Source organism: Microcebus murinus, chromosome 18, assembly GCF_040939455.1.
Source record: "Microcebus murinus isolate Inina chromosome 18, M.murinus_Inina_mat1.0, whole genome shotgun sequence".
In the NCBI taxonomy this organism is placed as follows: Eukaryota; Metazoa; Chordata; class Mammalia; order Primates; family Cheirogaleidae; genus Microcebus; species Microcebus murinus.
This window is the reverse complement of record NC_134121.1, coordinates 12,985,641-12,998,366: the sequence shown is the minus strand read 5'-3', so window position 1 is coordinate 12,998,366 and position 12,726 is coordinate 12,985,641. Positions and strand designations below refer to the sequence as shown.

General features: G+C 47.9%; 3 non-coding genes across 3 annotated transcripts; 2 read left to right on the top strand and 1 right to left on the bottom strand.

Annotated features, from left to right (window-relative positions):
• The first annotated feature begins 172 nt into the window (after positions 1 to 172).
• On the top strand, positions 173 to 246 carry TRNAT-AGU (transfer RNA threonine (anticodon AGU)). Its single transcript has one exon. It is a non-coding gene; the product is annotated as a tRNA-Thr (tRNA).
• Positions 247 to 639: 393 nt separating this feature from the next.
• Positions 640 to 721, top strand: TRNAS-CGA (transfer RNA serine (anticodon CGA)). Its single transcript has one exon. It is a non-coding gene; the product is annotated as a tRNA-Ser (tRNA).
• Positions 722 to 11,749: 11,028 nt separating this feature from the next.
• On the bottom strand, positions 11,750 to 11,820 carry TRNAG-GCC (transfer RNA glycine (anticodon GCC)). Its single transcript has one exon. It is a non-coding gene; the product is annotated as a tRNA-Gly (tRNA).
• Between the last annotated feature and the right edge of the window lie 906 nt (positions 11,821 to 12,726).

Sequence of the window (12,726 nt, the reverse complement as noted above, 5' to 3'; positions counted from 1 at the left end):
GTGGGACAAAGAAGGAGCACAACGTTAATCCGCCAGCTCAGAACCTAAAGGGGAAGGATTAACCTAGGAAGGATGCATCACTGAAGACCCACTACAACCATTATTAGATGGTTCTCACTTACGGGCACCCATTAATAGCTGATCTATGTAGAAACGCAAAAATTTCTCCACCGGCGCCGTGGCTTAGCTGGTTAAAGCGCCTGTCTAGTAAACAGGAGATCCTGGGTTCGAATCCCAGCGGTGCCTCGGGCAGTTGAGGGCGGTATATTATTGCCTCCAAGAAAATGCGTTTCTAAATTTCCTTGAAAGGTCCTTCTTCTTACCAAACCAATCTCTTTGGGCTTCTATTCCTGTGCACTTTTAGTGGGTAATTGGAGGCCGAGATTCTTACTCTGCTTTCATGAACCAGGGCGAAGTAGACATCATAAGGTCTGCCCTCAAAAGTATGGGAGAGTGGATTGCGACTCGTTTTGTTGAGACCTTCCTGTGCTTGGGGAGCGGAGGGAGAAGCGAAAAGCGGCCGCTTCAATAGATCCGAGGCGCATGCGCATAGACATCTCGCGATAGCGAGGGCGGAGTTGGCGGGAGACGGGCATGTTGATAGGCAGGTATAGCTGCGCAGGCCCGAGGCCGCACGCGGCTGTGATGGCCGAGTGGTTAAGGCGTTGGACTCGAAATCCAATGGGGTCTCCCCGCGCAGGTTCGAATCCTGCTCACAGCGTTAGTAGTTTTGGTGTATTGCTGCCTCCGGGAAGCCACAGTTTGTTTTCTAGTCCTTTCCTTCCCGCCGGCAATCTCTACCATTGTTCTGAGGATCTCGGGGACTCAGCCACCCGGGACCAGCCCGCAAGCGCGGTCTTGTGAGCTTCAGACTCCTGCCAACCGGCAGAACCCTTTTTACCGACAATTTCAATTCGTAACTCCACCCAACTCAGGTGGTCCCTGCTACTCAGCAGTCATATTACATTTCCCTAATCCATTCACCTTCCTACTCTCCTATACCACTGTTTCATTTCTTCTCTCACTTCAAACCACAAATCCCTTCTTCTTTCCTCAGCTTTTCTTTCTGTTTCACTGAGAAAATAAAGCAGCATTCCGAGGAGTTTCCCACCGACCTTGCTTCCACCTAAGGCCAGCCCCTGCACTTACCAGATTTCCCATACCCTCTGGCCCACTCAAAGACATCGCTTTTTCCTATACTAGCAAATTTTCCCTCTCTATTTGATTTTTCTCATCAGCCTACAAACACGAATTTCTCCCAATTTAGAACAAGGAGGACAACACAAACTATCTTAATCCCACACCCACCTCCACCTATCACTCCATTTCTCTGCTCCCTTCTACAGCAAGCAGAACAAGCTATCCTATACTCTGTCTCCAATTCCATCTTCCCATTCTCCTCTGAACCCTCTGCACCGACGTCCCCCGCCTCCACCAAAACTGCCCTTGGTAAGATTGCCAAAAAAACGATCATCACACTGCTAAATCCATTAACCGCTACTTAGCAGCAGTTGGCACAAAGGCTTACTCTCCCTCTTAGAAACACTCTCTTTACTTGCTTTCTAGGACACTGCACCCATCTGATATTCCTTGTACTTCCAAGGCTTAATTATCCAATCTCTTCTTTACCTGTCTGTACTCACTACCTTGATCGTCTCCAGTTTCATGGCTTTAAATACCAGATAAGAAATACATTAATACATCCCAAATTTTCATCTGCAGCTCCAGAACTCTTCCCTGAGTTACAGATGCTTATATCCTATTGCCTAATTATCTTCTCCACTTGGATATCTAACAGGGACCACAAAATGTGCAAACCAATCTCTTGATCTTCTTCCCAAAACCTGAAGACTTCCATCTGAAGTCTTCCTGAATTTCCATGGAAATTCCACTCCTTCAGTCAATTAGACTAAAAACCTTACAATCATTCCCAAATTTTTCTCTTTCTTTCACATTCCACATCAAATTAGTCAGCAATTTCTATTTAAAATATGTTGAAAATTGGATGACTTGTCACTACCTTTACCAGTACACTGGTCCAAGCCACCCTTGTCTCTCACCCAGATTATTGCAATATCCCCTAAATTTCCTGGGTTCCATTCCTTTTAAAAAAATTTTTTTTTCCTGTTTTGAGACAGAGTCTCTGTCACCTGGGCTAAGGTGCCCTGGCGTCAGCCTAGCTCACAGCAACCTCAAACTCCTCAGGCTCTGGAGTAGGTGGGACTACAGGCCTCCCCCACCACACCTGGCTAATTTTTTTCTATTTTTAGTAGACATGGGAGGCATGGATGTGGGGGTGAGGGTGTGGGGGGTGGTCTCACTTTTGCTCTGGCTGGTCTCCAACTCCTGAGCTCAAGAGATCCTCCCACCTTGGCCTCCCAGAGTGCTAGAATTACAGAGTGAGCCACCACACTAGGCCCTGGCTTACATTCTTTCATTCTTGTTCCTAGTTCCCATACAGTCTATTCTTTATTTTTTTGAAACAGCGTCTCACTCTGTTACCCGGGGTTGAGTGCCATGGCATCAGCCTAGCTCACAGCAACTTCAAACTCCTGGGCTCAAGTGATCCTACTGCCTCAGCCTCCCAAGTAGCTGGGACTACAGGCATGGGCCACCATGCCCGGCTAAATTTTATTTATTTATTTATTTATTTGTTTATTTATTTATTTATTTATTTATTTTATTTTATTTTTTTCCAGCATATTGCGGGGCAAATGTTAAGGTTAACAAATGTTAAGGTTATGTATATTGCTCTTGTCCCCCTTCCCCTCGGGTCAGAGCCTCAAGCCTGTCCATCCCCCAGTTGGTGCCCATCACATTCATTATGTATGTATATACCCATCCTCTTCCCCCTAATTTTTTTTTTTTTTTTTTTTTTTTTGGAGACAGAATCTCGCTTTGTTGTCCAGGCTAGAGTGAGTGCCATGGCGTCAGCCTAACTCACAGCAACCTTAAACTCCTGGGCTCAATCAATCCTACTGCCTCAGCCTCCCAAGTAGCTGGGACTACAGGCATGTGCCACCATCCCCGGCTAATTTTTTCTATATATATTAGTTGGCCAATTAATTTCTTTCTATTTTTAGTAGAGATGGTCTCGCTCTTGCTCAGGCTGGTTTTGAACTCCTGACCTCAAGCAATCTGCCCGCCTCAGCCTCCCAGAGTGCTAGGATTACAGGCGTGAGCCACCGTGCCCGGCCCCTAATTTTTTATATATATATTTTAGTTGGTCAATTAATTTCTTTCTATTTTTAGTAAAGACATGTCTCGCTCTTGCTCAGGCTGGTCTCGAACTCCTGAGCTCAAACGATCCTCCCGCCTTGGCCTCCCAGAGTGCGTGGGCAAACATTTGATGAGGTATAAGTAGTAAAGAGTCTTATTTTCCTACAAGTTGCATATTAATTACCCTAAAGGAAAATAGTAATTTTACAGTGGAGAAACCTGGTGAACACCATTTTAACCATGTGATCAAGGTCAATATCTGTTGGGACAAACCAACACGTGTCTTTGATGTGATGCACTGAGGACACAGTATCACCTTGGTGCTGATGTTCCTGCCAAAAATGTGTGACCTAAATAACTTGGATCTAACTATGAAGAAGCATCAGACAAACCAAACTGAAGGACATTCCATAGAATAATGATCCTGAACTCTCCTAAACTGTCAAAGTCAAGAACAAATAACAAAGAAAGATCCTCCCAGGCTGGGCTCGGTGGCTCACGCCTGTAATCCCAGCACTCTGGGAGGCCGGGGCGGGTGGATTGCTCAAGGTCAGGAGTTCAAAACCAGCCTGTGCAAGAGCGAGACCCCATCTCTACTATAAATAGAAAGAAATTAATTGGCCAACTAAAAAAATATATAAAATTAGCCGAGCATAGTGGCTCATGCCTGTAGTCCCAGCTACTCGGGAGGCTGAGGCAGCAGGATCGCTTGAGCCCAGGAGTTTGAGGTTGCTGTGAGCTAGGCTGACGCCATGGCACTGAGACTCTGTCTCAAAAAAAAAAAAGATCCTTCCAGATTAAATGAGGTTGAGGGCTGGGTGAGGTGGCTCACGCCTATCATCCTCAGCACTTTGGGAGGCCAAGGCAGGAGGATCTCATGAGTCCAGGAGTTGGAGACCAGTCTGGGCAACACAGAGGGACCCCATTTCTAGAAGAAATAAAAAAAATTAGCCGGGTGTGGCAGCACAAACCTGTAGTCCCAGCTACTGGAAGGCTGAGGCAGGAAGATCACTTAAGCCCAGGAATTAAGAGGTTACAGAGAGCTATGATTGGGCCACTGCACTCCAGCCTGGGCAACAGAGCGAGACCCTGTCTTGAAAATAAGTAGATAAATAAATAAATAAGGCTGAAGAGACATAATTAAATGCAGTATGTTGTTGTAGATTAGAAAAAATAAAGGACATCATTGGAACCATTGAGGAAATATGAATGTGGACTGTGGATTAAATAGGAGTATTATATTAATTTTAATGCTCTGATTTTGATAATTGTACCATGGTGTACTATTATGCTATAAATATCCTTGTTCCCAGGAAATAAACACTGAGTACATAGGGGCAAAAGGGCCAAAATGTTTCAGAAAACAAATATTTATAACTATAATATTTCAAGAGAAATGGTAAAGCAGTTGGGGCAAACACAAACAATGGGCCTGGGAAAAGAGTATACAGGAGTTCATTGTGACTTTTTAGAAAGTCTGAAATTATATAAAAAATAAAAGTTCCAAAAATGTCATTTAAAAAATAGGGGAAAAGCCCTCTCATCTCACTCAGGGGTGTGTAGGTCCTCACACAGGTCTCACAATGACCTAGAAGGTCCTACTGAGCTGCTTCCCCCTTTATCTCCAAGCTTGCCTCCTAGGGCTCCTGCATAGTTCTCTCCGCCTGGAACATTCTTCCTCAGGTATCCAGTAACCTGCCCCATCACCAATTAAATTACACCTTCTTAATGAGTCCTTCCCTGATCATAACATCTGAAATTACAATCTCACTCTCCACTCCTCTTCTCTGCTTTATTCTACTTTATAGCACCATCCAACAAATGATGTATTTTGTATAATGTGCATTGACTATTTCTCCCATAAAAACTCATGACCCAAAGGGCAGAGATTATTGTTTTGTTTGGTGCTATATCCCCAGGGCCTAGAACAGAGCTGAGCCCACAGTATGCACCCTACAAATGCTTGCTGGAGAAAGAAGGAATTTCAGGGTTCCAGGCATTTTGTGTGCTGGGGTTGGGGGTTGAAGGGCGTTGCATACTTCCTGAACTGCTCTTTCTCTCATTGCTCCTTTTTTTCTTCTTTGTTTTTCGGGGACAGAGTCAGCTCACTGCAGCCTCAAACTCCTGGGCTCAAGAGATTCCCCCACCTCCGCCTCTCAAAGTGCTGGGATTATAGACGGAAGCCACTCTACCCAGCTTCACGGCTCCTTTTATTCTGCTGAGGTCTGTGCTGCCCTCTCTTTTCTTTAGTTTGGCTACCCAGGTGGAACTTCAGGAGGCAGGACCTGGATCTTCTATCCTGGTTCTTCCCTTGGCACAGGGGCTTGGTACTCCTGCTTCCCAACCGCCAAACCACCAGGACCCAAGGGGTCCCAGGAAGCCAGGCTTCCCTTTGAAGAATTGAAGAGGGAGGAGCTGAGCCTGGGAACTGGGTCTGGGAAGACGTCACAGCAGGGGAGGGGAAGCTGAGACACTCTACCAGCTGTGTTGGCTCTTTTCCTTCCCCACCCTGCCTCCCTAGAGGCTGAGCATGTGTGGGCCACGGGCTCTCCTCCCCCAAATCCCAATGTGGCCCACTGCCACAGGGCAGTCAGGAAGAGGTTGAAGGCCCAGTCACCATCCACACACTATTAGTTCGTGTTGTGCATGGGTACAACTACAAATGTGCACGGCCACAGGCCCACAAGGGCACAGAGGCGTGCAAACCATATGGAGATCCTCATTGACATTCTCAGCCACAGGAATGTTGGGGGTAGGTATGAGGGACATCATCACAGGCCACATCTGCATTGGAACAGTGAACTGGAGAAAATCACCTAGTCTGTCCAATAATCTCATATTGCGACAGCTGTAGGTTTGGAGGGCCTGAAGCTTATATAGTTTGTTTTGTTTTGTTTTGGTGGGGTGAATATTTTAAGAAAAAATATAAAATTAGGTATAAAAAGTAATTAGAGTAAAATAAAAGATTACAACTTGCAAATTTAAAAAGCTGACAAATGCCATGAAATCTAGAAAAATAACTTATAGGTATTTGTATTAATGAACTGCCTGCACACCTCTATAATACTTTCCACAGATTAGCTGCTGGCTGTATATAGTTCAAATCTTTTTGTTTTTTTGTGTTTTTTTTTTTTGAGACAGAGTCTCGCTTTGTTGCCTAGGCTAGAATGAGTGCCGTGGCGTCAGCCTAGCTCACAGCAACCTCAAACTCCTGGGCTCAAGCGATCCTTCTGCCTCAGCCTCCCAAGTAACTGGGACTACAGGCATGTGCCACCATGCTCGGCTAATTTTTTTCTATATATATTAGTTGGCCAATTAATTTCTTTCTATTTATAGTAGAGACGGGGGTCTCGCTCTTGCTCAGGCTGGTTTCGAACTCCTGACCTCAAGCAATCCGCCCGCCTCAGCCTCCCTTGTGTTTTTTTTTTGAGACAGAGTCTCGCTTTGTTGCCCAGGCTAGAGTGAGTGCCATGGTGTCAGCCTAGCTCACAGCAAACTTCAAACTCCTGGGCTCAAGCAATCCTTCTGCCTCAGCCTCCCGAGTAGCTGGGACTACAGGCATGTGCCACCATGCCCGGCTAATTTTTTCTATATGTATTAGTTGGCCAATGAATTTCTTTCTATTTATAGTAGAGACGGGTCTCGCTCTTGCTCAGGCTGGTTTGGAACTCCTGACATCGAGCAATCGGCCCACCTCGGCCTCCCAGAGTGCTAGGATTACAGGCGTGAGCCACTGCGCCTGGCCTATAGTTCAAATCTTGTCTCTCTCCTACCACCTATGTACTCACAGTGCCAGGAACACATTCACATCACATGTGCCCTCTGGCCCTACACCCACACAGTACGAAGCCTGATAACTGGGCAGAGGGGACAGGAGTGTCCCTGGAAGCCACCATACCTGTACCAGATGACTAGTGTGACTTCACTATATATGGAAGTGACTGCACATCACCTAAACATATCCCATGAAACTCCAGATCTTATGTGTCTCCAACCCACCTTCTCCATAACTGGATCCCCAAAATGTCCATAGCCACTAGGGGGAGAGTGTGACAGAGAAGCAGCTGGAGGAGAAAGAGACTGGTCTTTACCACTTGCAGTGAAAAGAGCTCATGTTTGCAAATTTTACAGAAGCAGCCCTGTGAGCACGTTGCTGGGGCCTGCCCTGTGTGCCTACCCTGTGTAAGTGAGGGCTCTCGGGCTTCCTTGGCTTCATGGTGAATTGGCCTCTGCACTTGAAATTCTTGGTCTTGCATCTCAAACAAACTCTCAATCCAATTCAAAAGGAACATTTTACACCTTCTTTCTCCCCATTCCTGCAATGAACTTGCTCCACTGTTCTTGGAGAAAGGGGAGCAACCAGGGAGAGCCCCCCTTATCCTTTCCACAGCCCACCAACCCACACCCTTCTCCTCCACTTCCCGTGGGAAAGGGGTCTTCCCTACTTCTGAGGTTGGTTTTCCACCTGGCCCTGCTCCACCCATCCTGTTCCACCCACCCCAAGGTCTTGGTTGTTCCCATCGGAATCAAAAGTACTCTACAACCCTCTTCTGCTTCCTGTACTCCTAGCCGCCACACATTTTTCTGTTCCTTGTTCACAGCAAAACTTGTCCAGGTTGTCTATAGCTGCCGCCTACATGCCTTCATGTCCCATTCTCACCTCCACCCACTCAAGTGGGCCAGCGCAGAAGTCACTCTCCTCTAGGTCCTCTGTGACTTCCAAGATGCCACATTAGGTGGTTACTTCTCTGGCTTTGCCTTGCTTGACCTCCTGGCAGCTTTGATAGAGCTACTGCTCTCTTCATTCCAAAATTTTATTTATTCTGGTTGGATACAGGGTCAGAAAACATTTATTTATTATTTAAAATTGACAACTAATAATTGTATGTATTTATGACATACAGTGTGATGTATGCATTGGGGGATGATTAAATCAAGCTAATTAATGTAAAAGCCACCACCATCTATCCAGTTACAGTCATGTGCCACATAAGGACGTTTGGGCCAACAATGGCCCTCATATACAACCGTGCTCCCTTAAGATTACAATGAAAAATTTCTGTTACCTAGTGATGTCTCCCATAGCTGTCTTAACATCACAGTGCCATACATTACCTTTTCTCTTCCTTCCTTCCTTCTTTCTCTTCCTTTCCCTTTCCCCTTTCCTTTCCTTTTTTTTTTTTTTTTTAAATACGCGGGGTCTCCCCCTGTTGCCCTGGCTAGAGTTCAGTGGTGTGATTTTAGCTCACTATAGCTTCGAACTCCTGGCCTCAAGTGATCCTCCTGCCTCAGCCACTGGAGTAGCCAAAACTATAGGCAGGCACCACCATTCTGAGCTAATTTTCTTAAAATTATTTTCTATAGAGACGGGAGTCTCGAGACATATTGCCCAGGCTGGTCTGCAATTCCTGTCCTCCAGTGAGGGCTCTACATTTCCTATGTGTGTGTGGCTATTTATTTTGGTGTAATGACATATTTATTTATTTATTTAACTTTAAAATTATAATTAATGGCTGGGCATGGTGGCACATGCCTGTAATCCCAGCTACTCGGGAGGCTGAGGCTGGAGGATCGCTTGAGCCCGGGAATGTGAGGTTGCTGTGAGCTAGGCTGATGCCACGGTACTCTAGCCCAGGCAACAGAGTGAGACTCTGTCTCAAAATAAATAAACACATAAAATTCTAATTAATAATTTATTTCTATTAAAATTGTTTTTTTTACATTTTCTGTGTTTAAATACACAAATACCATTGTGTTATAGTTGTGTACAATAATTCAATACAGTGACATGTTGTACAAGTTTTTAGCCTATGAGCAAAGGGGTATGCCATCTAGGTTTGGTTAAGTATGCTCTATGATGTTCACACAACTAACCACACATTTCTCAGAACCTGTCGAGGTCATTAAGTGAAGCATGACTCTACTTAGGCCAAAGACCTAGAAGAAACCCGTTCATATTCTCTCTTCACCGCCTTCACCTCAGTAGGAGCCACTATCCTGCGTTGCCTAGAAAACTGCTCTAGCTCCCCGGGCAACTCTCTGCTTCCCTTCTCCACATAGCAGCCAGAGTGATTTATTTATTATTTATTTATTTACTTGTTTTTTGAGACAGAGTCTCACTCTGTTGCCCAGGCTAGAGTGCCGTGGTGTCAGCCTAGTTCACAGCAACCTCAAACTCCTGGGCTCAAGCAATCCTCCTGCCTCAGCCTCCTGAGTTGGTGGGACTACAGGCATGCGCCACCATGCCCGGCTACATATATATATATATATATATATACATACATACATACATACATACATACATACATATATATTTTAGTTGTCCAGCTAATTTCTATTATTATTATTATTATTTTTTAGTAGAGACTGTTCTCGCTCTTCTTGCTCAGGCTGGTCTCGAGCTCCTGAGCTCAAAGGATCCTCAAGCCTCGGCCTCCCAGAGTGCTAGGATTACAGGCGTCAGCCACCATGCCTGGCCCAGAGTGATCTTTTAAAACATAAGTCACCAGGCACGGTGGCTCACGCCTGTAATCCTAGCACTCTGGGAGGCCGAGGCGGGCGGATTGCTCAAGGTCAGGAGTTTAAAACCAGCCTGAGCAAGAGCGAGACCCCATCTCTACTCTAAATAGAAATAAATTAATTGGCCAACTAATATATATAGAAAAAATTAGCCGGGCATGGTGGCACATGTCTGTAGTCCCAGCTACTCTGGAGGCTGAGGCAGTAGGATTGCTTGAGCCCAGGAGTTTGAGGTTGCTGTGAGCTAGGCTGACGCCACGGCACTCACTCTAGCCTGGGCAACAAAGTGAGACTCTGTCTCAAAAATAAATAAATAAATAAATAAATAAGTCAGAGACTATAACTTTCCTAATGAAAATCCTCCACTGGCTTCCTTCCCATTGCACTTACACTAAAACCCAAAGTCCTGGAGTCTTCAAGGCCCCGTGGGATAGGCCATGCCTGCCTCTCCCGTTCTTCACATTTCCCATCCCCGCTTTGCAAGCTCTCTTTATCCAGCTCCCACCAGCAAAGCGCTTTCCTACTTCGCAGTCTTTGTACTTGCGCTTTCTTTTGCCTGGACTCATGGCAGCCGACTGCCCTGGGTTCAAATATCACCTTACAGAGGCCGGTTCTGACCACCGGAGTTAAGTAGCGCTTCACTTTCAAGTCATTGCCACGACCTTTTTTTTTGGCGGGTTTTTATGTTTGTTTATTTTCTTCCCACAGTCTTATAACCGTCTGAAACTATATTATATTCTGCTTTCTTAGTCATTTCCCGTCTCTCCCCCACTCTGGTGTGAATTTCAGGAGAACCAGACCCTGTGCTCCTGCGATGCCTAATAATACTCGGCACACAGGAGGCGCTGCAGAAGTACCGGCTGGGTGAACATACGTATAGATGCCCAGATTGCTCTACAATCTCCTGGGGGCCAATGTCACGGCTTAGAGCTGAGAAGAGAGCACGCATCGCCAGTCACTGACACAACAGAGGAGAAGACGGACACCCAGACCCTGGCCCAGACGAAGCAAACAGGCGAAAAGGCGGGGGACAGAGACACAGAGCCAGGGCGAGTTACCGACCGAGACCCAGACGCGGCGAACCGGAGGCCCGGGCCCACAGAAGCCCTGGCAGCGCCGGAGACAGTGACAAGAAGAGGGGCGTGGAGGGGGGCGGAATGGGCCGGAAGAGGGCAGAAAGGCAGCGCCGCGGGTCGGGGAGACCCCGGCCGCCCCCGCCCCGCTCACAAGTGGCCGCAGCGGGTGGCCGCCCGCCCGCCCGCCGGCCCGACGCGTGCGGGATCAAAGCGGCGGGGAAGGGGCGGGGCGGGGAGGTGTCAGGAACCTGGAGGTGCGAGCGAGCTTCCCAGGGGACGGCAGGAGCGTGGGAGCGCAGAGAGTCGGGCCGGCGACAGAGACCCGGGGAGACGACGAGAGATGAACCCGAGAGACCCAGATGCGGGGAGCCGGGTCCGAGATGCGGAGGGACGAGACAACTGAAGACCCAGAGAGACCCAGAGCGAAGTCGCTAAGAGCCCTGGAAAGAACGGGAGAGATTCAAAGGGACGCCAAGAGGCCCTCAGAAACCCGGAAAGACGGCGAGACGAAGAAGGCCCAGACCCACGAACTTAGGAAAAGGAAGAGTGATTCAGAGAGAACGGAAATAAGAGACGGAAGAAGAGAAATGGAAAGAACAAGGGATTTAGAGTGTGTGGGGCGGGGAGACCTGGCTCCTCCCCCGCGGGGGCCGAGAGGACCCCGGAGGCAGGGATCCCAGCACCATGTCCTTTCTCAGGGTCACGCCTGTGGAGGTGCGGGCTGAGGGGGGAGGGATGTGGAGGCTGGAGGACCCCTGGCTGGGAGGAGGGGGGTGTGAGAACATGAGTAATCAGGGCCTAGCTCTGGGGCTTCAAACTCTAAGATCGTCAAAAGGCTAAATTTCATATTTAGTAGAAATGTTTAAGCGAAGATGTTTAGTAAGGTCGTTAAACTTATCATTCCCTTTTGGGGAGGAGAAAAGAAAAGAGACGAGTGCATTGGCCGGGAATCGAACCCGGGCCTCCCGCGTGGCAGGCGAGAATTCTACCACTGAACCACCAATGCAAGTGACAGCCACTTTGCAATAGTTGCATCTCAGCTTGTAGGAGGTTGAGGCCAACGTCGCCAAGCAAACGATGTAGGCCAACAGCTCAGGAAAGGAGTGGCTGCGAATGGTCAACGTGGGTGGAGCGCCGAGCCATCCTTCCTCCCGCCGGGATCCGGCCACCGGGCCATAAAGCCGCCCCATATGGCCGGGGGCGGCCCCACACCCGGGTGCGAACAGCCCAGGGCCCCGAGCCTCGCGTGCAGGTGAGAAAAACTCAGCCCGAGCCCAGGTTCCCAAGGAGGGGGGCAGCGGGGGCTGCTAGTGCCACACATCTGTGCTCCCATTTGGCCGAGGTAGGGGGAGGTGTGTTGGGGGCCCTGATCCCAAATAGGAGCCCCTTTCTCGAGGTCTGTGCCCCTCCGGGCTGGAGCTTTGGCAAAGCAGGCTCCGTGAAAAAATAAAACAAAACAAAATAAAACAAAACAACCAATAAGGCGTGGAGGGGCGATCGGAGAGCTTGGAGGAAGCCCCAAGTCTCTGACTTCACAGCTGTCTTCCATCTCGGTCTGTAACCCTGTCCTTCCGTGTCCTTGTCCCTGGCAGTCTTGCTATCCCGTTCAATTTCTGATTTATTTTCTCAGGCACTTTGTCCTGAAGCCTCCGAGTGTGCACGCTTCATTTGCAAAGGGTCATATTCTTGGCTTGAGGTGGGTGTTGGTCCCTTTTTTGTATCCCTTTCTTGTCCCTTTAGGAAAACTGCCTGTTCTCTGCTCCCTTACAGTCACGAGGGGCCTCCAGAGGCACCCAGCGGGCACACTTGTGTGAGGTGTCCCGTCTGCCATACTCCTGAACCTCCTAGGATCAGTTGTGAATAAAATAGTTGTGCCGTAGGTGGAAAGATCCCTTCGCTCCTTGCTATGCTT